The 10,775-nt window shown below is 38.2% G+C and overlaps 1 long non-coding RNA gene across 1 annotated transcript; it reads right to left on the bottom strand.

Moving 5' to 3' along the window:
- Positions 1-1,375: 1,375 nt before the first annotated feature.
- LOC121105689 lies at positions 1,376-5,606 on the bottom strand. Its single transcript, XR_005838313.1, has 3 exons — positions 5,470-5,606; positions 5,029-5,130; positions 1,376-1,500 (listed from the first exon to the last, which is right to left on the bottom strand). It is a non-coding gene; the product is annotated as an uncharacterized LOC121105689 (long non-coding RNA).
- Positions 5,607-10,775: the final 5,169 nt, after the last annotated feature.

Genomic DNA, 10,775 nt, shown 5'->3' with positions numbered 1-10,775 from the left:
ACTTCAAATCTTCTTGGCTTCTCTTTATAGTACGAAACAACACCCTAAGGATTCAATTGGCAAGGTCGCTTGCCACAGTTGGAGCTCATAGAGACAGTGGGGATAGAATGATTCTCTCACTTCAGGGATACTCATTTTTCATACTCATGTACCCAGCCAAAGAAGCCCCATGCTGCATGGTGGCCTTATAGCTTGTTTTGGTATTTTGGTCGGGGCACGGTAATTGTTTTTGTATGTCCTGTGGCTCCCAGAGCTGTTTCTCTGCCTCACTGGTATGAGAGAAGAGGGAAAAAAAATAGTGAGAAAGCGAGGCAGCTTTGAGAATCACATTGCTTACAGGGATGCCTTAAAACCGTGTTGCTCAGAGCTGCTCCAAGGGATCCTTGCAACAGCAAAAGCATCACCTCCGAGCTTTTTAGAAATGCAAACTCTCAGGCCCAGGAATGTGTGTTTTCACAAGTGCTCTAAGCAATTCCTCTGCACGCGTAGGTTTGGAAAGCACTGACCTGCAAGATCAAGACCTGTCCAGGAATTCACAGAGATTTTCATAAGCCCCGAATCTAAGGGGAAAATACACAAAGTCCCTGCTGCTTTTGAGAAGCTACTTCCCTGCTTCTAGTTTCTTGTGCCCCTGGGGCTATCATTTGCTATTCTAAACTGCTATGGAGCCAAACAGCTGTTCTCACACCTAGGATATCTTCTTAATACTCAAAAAAGGCTTTTACACGCTTCAAAAAAGCACGTTATCTGCTGTGCTGTTAGGTCCAATGTGATGACTATTAATCACTTTTGCCACTAAGACAGTTAAAAGCTTCTTGACATGTGAATGATCTCACTTCAGTTCATCATTTCCTCCTTTAAGGAAGGAGAGAGACTCTATATAAAGAATAGTCTCTGATTGAATGGCTCCCAACTTACTGGGTTTGGGATATTCTTAAGAACCCAATTTTGGCAGGACATTTAATCTTATTAAGCTATCTGATATTCCCAGGAGGCAAAATTCTTGCATGATCAAAAAGTCACGTGGTATTTGTTTGGTACTAGTTGGGGTTATGCAATGCCTCTTAATTCTCTTAATGCCTCTTAATTCTCCCTAATAAGCACATTTTTTCATAGGACAGAAACAGCTATGTCAGGATATACACTCACAATAGGAAACACATTGTACATGTTGCATTTGTCCACATTCCTGTAAAAGATTCTGAAATTTCTGAAATGCATTATTCATATCAGATTCACACACACACACACACAGATGCACACACAGGAATGAGAGAGAAAGAAATGTATTTAACCACAGTAGATCTAAGCCTCTACATAAAAACACACACAAATGTGCGATTTGGAAAGTGCAGTCATTATGCCTACCGGGGCAGTCTAGTGCAGAGTCTTCTGTGGCACAGGCTCCAGAATTAGACTCTGGGCTTGAGTCCCAGCTCTATCCCTCATCTCTGTATCCTTGTGAAGGTTTTGTAAACTTTCTGTGCTCAGTTTCTGCATCTGTAAAAGGAGGATCAGAATAAAACCTCAAAAGTCAATGTGAGGATTAAATTAGTTAATGTATGGAAAGTCCCCGAAATAGTGACATTTGTTAAACATACAGTAAATATTTGCAAACCAATCATAGTATTATTTATTTTTTGTGACAAGAGAAAACATGGATTTCCTTTTACCCTGTCCCTGTGGTTTGAGACCTCCCCAGCTGGGGGCTATGGTTAAAAAAAGGAGTTCTCTTGGAGACATTTATGGTGGGGTTTTATAAAAGAAGCAAACGTAAGGACCAGTTTTAGGCTTTAATCCTGATGTCTTCTGGCCTCTATGTTTGTTTTCCTCTTTCCCATTGCAAATAACTCTCAGACAGGATAAGGGAGTGCTTTTTCTCTTCTTCTCTTCTCTTCTCTTCTCTTCTCTTCTCTTCTCTTCTCTTCTCTTCTCTTCTCTCACCTCTTCTCTTTTCTCTTTTCCTTTCCTTTCTTTCTTTTCTTAGTGTATGGTTTTTAAAAATTTACTTTATTACTTGTAACCACTTCAGAAGTAGTCTTTGATTGACGGAAAATATAATAGTATAACAGATTCAAGTAGTTCTTCAAACATTATTCTTCATGGTTATATTTTATACAAATGTAAGAAGAAGATGGCTTTTGCAAATGGAACTTTCCCATGTAGCATGGATTTTCATCTGCCTGTGAAGTTGAAAGGAATCTTTCTGGCAAACTAAATCACACTGTGTTTCTTGAACAATACAAAGGACTGAAATGCAAGACTATTCATTCGTTTGCTTACTACCAAGTACAATTTTCATGTTAAGTCTAAGAAGAAATATGCAGGGTTAAGAGAAAGGCAGATTTGAATAATTTATATAAAGGACAAAAACTTAACATACACAAAAAAGAATGTTTGACATTGGGGTTTCTTCTGAAAAGAGCTCATTTTATTAGATTTCAAGGAAAGCAAGCTTGTTCTAAAGAGTAACAGATTTATAACCTTTTAAACAAAAAATTGTGCTTAATGAGAAATATCTATAATTAAATTTAGAAGTTAAGTATTATGAATTGACAACAGCATTGAGACCAAGAAACATATAATTTTATACATTTTATGTTTTTTCTATATAATTTTCACATTTGAAAATCTTGTAAGATTTTTTTTCCTGAAAACTTTAAAAAATCATCCGCAGCATAATAATCTATTTTGTTTTGTGCAACCTCATGTAGTTCTATGTAGTTCAAATAGTGATTAGCAGACTTTTCTAAATAGAAGAAAAATATGGGCAAATTAAGGTATTCACAAGCCATCTCAAAGTATTTATAAAATAGAGCTAATCTTAAAATGAATGATCACATTGTTATTTCTCCTTTCAAATTTATGCTACAAACTTTGGCATTAACACTTTTTTTTGTGAGGATAAAATCTTTCATCTTTCTTACTAAGAGGAAGATTAGCAACACACATCTTATGCCAGAAACCGTTCTCCTCAGGTTGTTTTCTCGTGAGCTCCATACAGAACACTGTGCTGGCTACTGCTCATGGTTGGTTAGCGCCATATCTCAGGCTACAAAGGGCTTCTACTGAGAAATTCCCAATGAATTAATGAAATTTCAAGTTTTGTTACCATAGAGTGACACAACAAAATGCTCTGGGATCCATATTAAATCAGAGGGTTTCACTCTGAAGTGACTCAGTTGGTTTCATGCTACTGCACAGTGAATAAGAGTCTCTCAATAAAGCCACACGATGAGCTTCTATATATCGTACAGTAAATCAATAGCATTTTACAACAGAATTATATGGTAAGCTTCCCCGTGCTTTACTCTAAATCAATGGAGATTCACAATAGGGTTCACCTTTTAGCTTCTATGAATTGCATGGTAAATCAAGTATCTTTATTTATTTTAAAACTGGATAGTTGCCATTACGTTAGGCAAGACAGCTATAGGCATAACATTTCTGATAAAAACGATGTCTTATTTCCAAGACTTGCCTCAAGATAATGAGGCAAGTTAATCAGTTTCTCAAGAATAAAGGTAGGAGCTTTTATGATGTCAAATATTGGAGCCACTTGGACAAAAGGAGCTAAACTTACTGGAAGTGGCAAGAAAATTTTCTGAACCATAAACTCATGAAGAAACCAAGGGCTAAGAAATCTTTCTGTTGGTGAGAGGTAACATAAAGATGGGGAAAAGGATTCAGAGAGAATGAGGAAGTTGTATGATGGAAGAGAACGGGACGCTTGTCAAACACTGACTGAAAAGTCCCATCCAATTACTAAAAATTTTATGCTTTCTTGCCAGGGAGAAATAGTTACTTTATTCCATGGTCTCTTTTAATTAGAACATTTTAGGGATTGAGGAAAAATAATTTCTAGAGAAAATATTTTACCAATCTGGAAATATTTTCTCAATTCTGAAAACTTCTTGTCTTTTTAGTACAATGCTATTAATTTTCTATAGACTAAATGTAAGTAGGGTGAGTTCAGATTGGGTTTTAGTCTATTGGAGGGGGAAAGAATTAAGTATAAATTTGATTTTAAAGCGATTTTCACTTATGAGACAATCAAATGAGGTAGACCTTTCAGACAATCCAAAGTGTGAGGCTTCCAAGTAGATATAGAATCAAACATTTTAGGAATGTGAAAGATACCAATTATTCCTCACCTTTCTTTTAAGGATGAAGAACCTAAGGCCCAGAAAATTTTATATGATTTGCCCAGGGCTGTAGTTACTGGCGGAGCCAAAATTATATCAGGATCTGCTAATTTCCAGTCTAGTGCTTTTTTTTTTTTTTAAATGCTGTACAATGTCATCTTCCTATTATCCCATATTAAAATAGAATTTTTGTGCCGTCACTGGAACTTGTAAAATATTTTTACCCTTGAATCTGCCCTTTTATTTGCATTTTGCCATGTTTTAAAGCCCCATTGGTTTTCTGCCTAGAGGAATTTTGAATTAAATTGCCTTTTGGGTTCTAAATTTGTTTTAAAACTCATTTTGAATTGGCTCATAAAACTGTGAGCTTGTCCTGCTTGAGTTCGGGCCCATCCCCTGATTTAAATTGACTTAGACATAAACTGGAGGTAATTTCCAATATTTCTCTACTTCCCAATCACCAGACTTTCGCTATCCTGTTTTACGTTCTTATGACAGAAACTGAAGAAAGCTTCCCAACCCTTGAGGTGATTTAGAGAATCTTGGACCAGATTCAAACACATTAAGAAAAAAAAAAAAGAGTAGCGGTAGATTTTAAATAAAAAGTATATTCGAACCTGTTCCAGAAAAAATGCCAGCAGGTGTCCATGACTCATAGTCCTCAGCCCTTTATCACCTCATTAGCTTTTGACTGCCTGACCCTGAATGCTTATGGCTATGTCAGTGTCCGGGCCTCTGGCTTCCTATTTTCTCTCAGGAATCTGTATTATCCCCCCACCCCCCACCCCACTCAATTTAAAGCTTTTACTGACAATATCCTTTGGGAATTGGGGTAGCAGAGAAATACTATGTAAACATACTGGTTCTGTTTTGGGCACATTACCTCTCACCTTCAGTGACCTTTGAGATTTTAATTTTATCTTCTTTGTATCCGGTCCAGCCCGGAGCTCCCAACATTTCTATCTTCCTTTCCTCCCATGAAGTCCTGAAATACACAAGGGGGCAAAGTTTTAAGAAAGAGTTTGCAATGGCGATTCCGTGAGTAAGTGTGTGAGTGCGTGTTTCAGAGTTTGTGTGTGGATGCACGTAAGCAAGTTACAAATAGAAAATCATCCAAATTCTTTTTAAATGAGAGACAGGTAATGTTTACAGTTAGCTTATATGTGTTGGGCAAATGAGTGAAACTAGGATACACTTCTCTTTGACATTTCAGTTTTCGATGCTTAAGTTTTCTGATCCAGTGGAAGGCAGGCTCACCAGCAGCTGCGGACCCAGTTCTCTGTGCCCTGTCGGAGCTATGCCCAAGCTGCTGACAGATACTCACGGGTCAGAACGCTCAGGGTGACAGCTCTATGACTGCAGCCCAGAGAGAGGAAGAAGACACAGAGAGAGCGGTGACCTGGGGGAAAACCAAACCAAACAACTCCGACTGATGACCTCCACCCCTTAAAGCAGGGGTTCTGTCCTTGGCTGTACATTGCGGTCATCTGGGGAGCTTTGAAAAACACCAATGCATTGGGTCCCACCCCAAACATCCTGCTGCGATTGGTCTGGGGTGGGGCCTGAGCATCAGGATTTTAAAAAACCCTCCCAAGGTGATTCTCATATGCAGCTGAGTTGTTCTTTATCTCGACCTTAAGGACTTCTTGACTATCAATTCTGCTTCTGATTTAACCAATAATTCTCCAACCTGCCTGTGAATGAGAATTGCCTTGGGAGGCTTTTAAAGACACAGATTCCTGGCCTCATCTTGCTCAACTAAACAGAATTACTTAAGGGTGGGTCCCCAAAAATCTGCTCTTAAGAAAATACCTCCCCAGTGATATTTTATGCAGACAGCTACTTGAGAGTTTGCTTATCTGTTCTGACAATTACAGAATCATTTCTACTGGCTGATGTCCTTGAAGTCCCATAGGAACCTCCTCTGACAGTACCCTTCATAGCTGAGGAGGGGGAGAGTTTCCAGAGTTTCCAGAGAAGAGAAAGTGATGCTGGAAACACCTTCCAAGTGGGAAGAAGAATAGGAGGGAATGTAGAAAAGGAGGAGAAAATCTTTGTGTAATTTTAATCCTATTTATTGATAAACCTCTCTTGATTTACAAGCAAGTGAGTCTCCAATGATGCGAAAGAGCTGGATTTGCATCCTGGGGCTGCCACTTACCATTGTGTAAACTCGAGAGATCTGTGTTTTCAGCTATGAAATGGACATAAGCAGAACACATTTTTTGTGGGGCTATTGTGAAATAACATTATGTAATGTGTCTAGCACAGTCATTGTGTGGAAGATTGTAAGAGGCAGCCCTTACTTTTATCACATATACATAAATTTTTTCCTGAGCAATAATACATGTAGAGAGGATGACAGGAGAGAAGGATAATTAAGCAGAAGCATTATCAAGCCTGGAACAATCATAAAACTTAATTGCCATCTATTAAGAAAAATAAAAAATTTCAAGGTTGTTTTTTATTTGAGTCTTACTTATTATGTTGCTTTTAAAAATGTAGGCCATCTCAAAAATGTGATTGTATTTTGAAACATTTCATTTTAAAATCATTAGTGACTTTTATCTAATCAAGAACATATCTATCCAAGAACATTTGCAATTACCACCGGTATCATAATCATCATCCATGGAATTATTATTTTTCTATCCTAGATATGCTAAAATAGCTTAATAGATCAATTTTGGCTTCATCATATTGAGTTTTCTTTTTCCTCTCCAAAACCTTATAAGTTTCTTAAATTACAGGAAAACATAATAAGTGCATTTGAGTCTGATATTTATTAAATAGGCTGTCCATTTGATCTGATGTATCAATTTTAATATATTCAAGCCTCTCAATAGGCTATATTTATAGGAAATATAGACTATGCAAATATGAACAGCAGGCTGGCTACATTTCTTTGGCTTCATTGGTAAAGCCTATGATTATAAATGGCAAGAAGACTTAAAATATCTCCTGATCTGGCAATGGGAAGTCATCACATGTACCATCCTCATAGCCTAGTTTCAGAGAGAGAGAGCAAGGAAGGTGTGTTTTACCATTGCAGAAGTTCCTTTTTTTCTTAGTATGAACCCCCACACAATGCCCCCAACACCTACGACACCTGTGAGTCATCATATCATTATTCCTTTATAAAAAAATATAGTACTGGTGACCTATTTTAAAAGTATCATTGGTAACTACCATAGGCCCAGAAATGCATGAACAAATAAACAGATAAAGAAGACTTCCAAGGCCCAGTGGTGTAGGGATGCGAGACCCATAGACATAGGTTCTCGATGGCAGTAACTCCAGTGGAAGAATAGAAGGAGGATGTGGAGTTCACACAATAGCTTAAGGCTATGGAGTCAGAGCTTCAAGTTTCAAGAGACACCGCAAAGCAAACTTAAGAAATTAATGGTTTCAAAGACAAGGAAAGAAAGGAAGACTTCAAATACACTCTTGAATGAAGGACATTTATAACATTGCATAACATCGTAATGTTGATGGGGAATAGTTTATTGAAAGTAATTTGTATTTGATCAGAACTACAGAATAATTAGCTTAGAAGTGTGGTTTATTCTCCAGTGGTTCACCCCATTTCTGAGAGACCACCAGAGTGGGCTGGATCAGAGCAGTTATGCATTAGGGTATGCTAAGAGGCCCAGGCATTCCTCTGATACCCGGATAGCAGTTGTTCATGGGAACTTAACGTGTTTTTCATTATTTACGCAAAAGAGGAATATCTCTGAGGATTAGACTCATATAATTAACAAAAAGATTCTTCCAGGCTGGAGGATTCGGGTCTTCTCAGTGGGTGGGTTCTCCAGAGAACTTTTCGGACAGAATAATGAATAATCCAAAATCCTATTAACATTTGAGCTCTCACAGGGTGGCATACACCCAGTCATTCTTGACTAGGAGGGTAATTTAGGTAACCTAAGAACAAGTCCAGCCTTATGGCCCCTATTTTGGTTCTTCGATGACAAAATAAGTGTATGTCATTTTATGAAAAGTTTCATGTGTTTGTGTGTTGACGTCTTATACACGGAAGATCTTTTCCTGACTCTTTATTTTTCCACTAATAATATGGATATTTAATCCTTCTTACACACAGACGAGTCTTTTTGAAATATAGTTCAGATATTGTCACCCACCAAACAAAAAACGCTAGTGACTCACAGCTGCCTATACAACAATATTTATATTCCTAAGCTTTTATCTACCGTCCACACTCCCCTTCAAAGACCCCATCACCCAGCTAAACTGAACTATTCATAATTTTTATTTTCACTTGGTATTTTTGTACCATTGTGCCTGCTTTTGCTTTTGGTACTCCTTTCATCTGAACTTCCATTTATCCACATCTTTATTTGGCCAGGTCTTGTATCCTTCACAAGCTAGCTATAGTATTCTTTTCCACTCCATCTCTTATTTTCTTTAAGCCACACACTAAATTAAAAATACATTTTTTTGAACTCCTAGACTAGCTTGCACATTAGGAGGAGATTTTATAGACCTCACAAGCCCAATCAGGATCTTGTGGGTAATCAGTGTAACATCTAGACTCAAAGGAGTAAACATTTTCTCACATTTAGTATGAACAATCCCCATGTTAATGGTCTGGTGTCTTTTCTAAAAGGCCTATTTGTTCACTTCCCTTCCCATAGCAGGCAAGTCCTTATTTTGACAAGATCCATTATTAACATAGTCAGAGGGGGATGCAGATGGAGGAAGCTTTTGATATTTCTCTTTAGTTATTTCATCTGCTACTCTTATTTTTTAATATCTTATGGCCTTAGTCAGCTCAGGCTGCTGTAACAAATACCATAGACCGGGTGGCTCAAACAACAGACATGCATTTGTTTTGCACAGATCTGCAGGCTGAGAAGTCCAAAATCAAGGTGCCAGAAGATTCGGTTCTTGGCACGGGCTCTCCTCCTGCCTTACAGATGACGGTCATCTCATGTGCTCATAAGGCCTTTTTTGGTGCACGCCCGTGGAGAGGGAGACGGCTGTCCTCCTTGCCTTTTAAAGCACTAACCTCATCATGAGGGTTCCATTCTCATGACCCATTCTAAACTTAATTACCTCCCAAAGACCCCAAAGATTATTGCTTCAACATATGAATTTTGAAGGGACATGATCATTCCATAGCACTGACTTAATATATTGCTCCTGCTAAGTCTTCAGGACAAGTTCTAGATGTTTTGGAGGATATCTGAGGCTTTGGCAGGAAGTACTCTACTTAAGTTATTATTTGTTCTCTCCGTGTCCACAATCCATAAGTCATTAGAAAATGAGAATCCATCTTATAGAAACTCTATGGAACAAATAGGATAAGGGTAATGGAAGAGTAAGTATACTCTAATTATGGGCTGTAAAACATTTCCAGACAAAATAGGATTCAGAGGGCCTTCCATTTTCTCTGATGATAAAAGGTAGGATATTAAAGAAGGTGTTATTTATGCTGAAACCTTCCAACCAGGAACAAAAAAATTTGCTGTGATAGGTGGTCAGGGAAAAGCTTAAGAACTGCATGTTTAGCTGAATGACCAGATGGATTCCATCCAATTCTTCACATGTTCTTATTTGAAAATCTATCAGACAGTAACCTCTTTGAGGACAAGTGCCGTATTTCATTCTTTATAAATATTCTTGTAGCTTTTGTATGGCCTGGGCACTCAGGAACTAATTGCTGAATTAAAAAATTAAAACTGACATTCTGTGTGGTATGTTGGAAAATGTTGAAGATTTTGAGTTGAGTTTTAGCTTGGTTATTTACTAGCTGCATGATATAGGTAAATCATTTAACTTGGCAAGTTCTTAGTTTAGCCATCTGTAAAAGTAAGTTATAATGATATCCAATTTACAGTTTATCACAAGGATTAAAGTTAATTAAAAAAACTCCTGTCCTCAGTTTGTATTCATTTATCCAACATACAGTTGATGATGCCTGCTCTGTTTCAGACACAGTTCTATGGTCTTGGGATATACCCAAAAATAGAAGAGACAAAAACTCCATTGCAGAACTTGTACTCTAGTGCTGGAGAGAGAAACAACAACAAAACCAATCAATCAGTTGTAGAGAATGCTGGAAAGCCCCAAGTGCCATGGAAAGAAAAAAAAGAACAGAGGTGAGGGGATTGGAACTATGGTGGTTCCATGGGTGCAAGAGCCACGTCACGGTGTCAGATAAGGTACTCAGAGTAGGCCTCATGGTGAGGGTGAGATGTAGGCAAACATTGGAGGGAGGTGACGGTGTTAGCCAAGTAGATACCTGGAAGAAGAAGGTTCCAGGGTTGGCCAATGTCCTCAGAGGAGCCAGCCTGGGGGTTCTCTGGTGGGGCTGTAGTCATGCGAACAGGCGGGGAGAGGAGCAGCAAAGTCAGAGAAGTGAGGGGGGATGTTGGCAGCAGAATATTTGGAGCCTTGTAGACCCCTGAAAATATTTCAGTTTTCCTCTGGATCAGACTGAGCATTTGAGCAAAGATGACATGGTCTGACTTCCATTTTATTCACGTTTAGTGCCCTGAACACAGTGGACGCCCAGAGCACATCTGATGATGCTTTTGAATTGAAATTGGTATTTCTTAAATGATGATTTATGATTTTCTTTAATCAGAATAAAATTTCGGTTGCATC

The sequence above is a fragment of the Ursus maritimus genome, unplaced genomic scaffold (assembly GCF_017311325.1).
Source record: "Ursus maritimus isolate PB19 unplaced genomic scaffold, ASM1731132v1 scaffold_29, whole genome shotgun sequence".
Lineage (NCBI taxonomy): Eukaryota > Metazoa > Chordata > Mammalia > Carnivora > Ursidae > Ursus > Ursus maritimus.
This window is presented reverse-complemented; position numbering and strand designations above follow the sequence as displayed.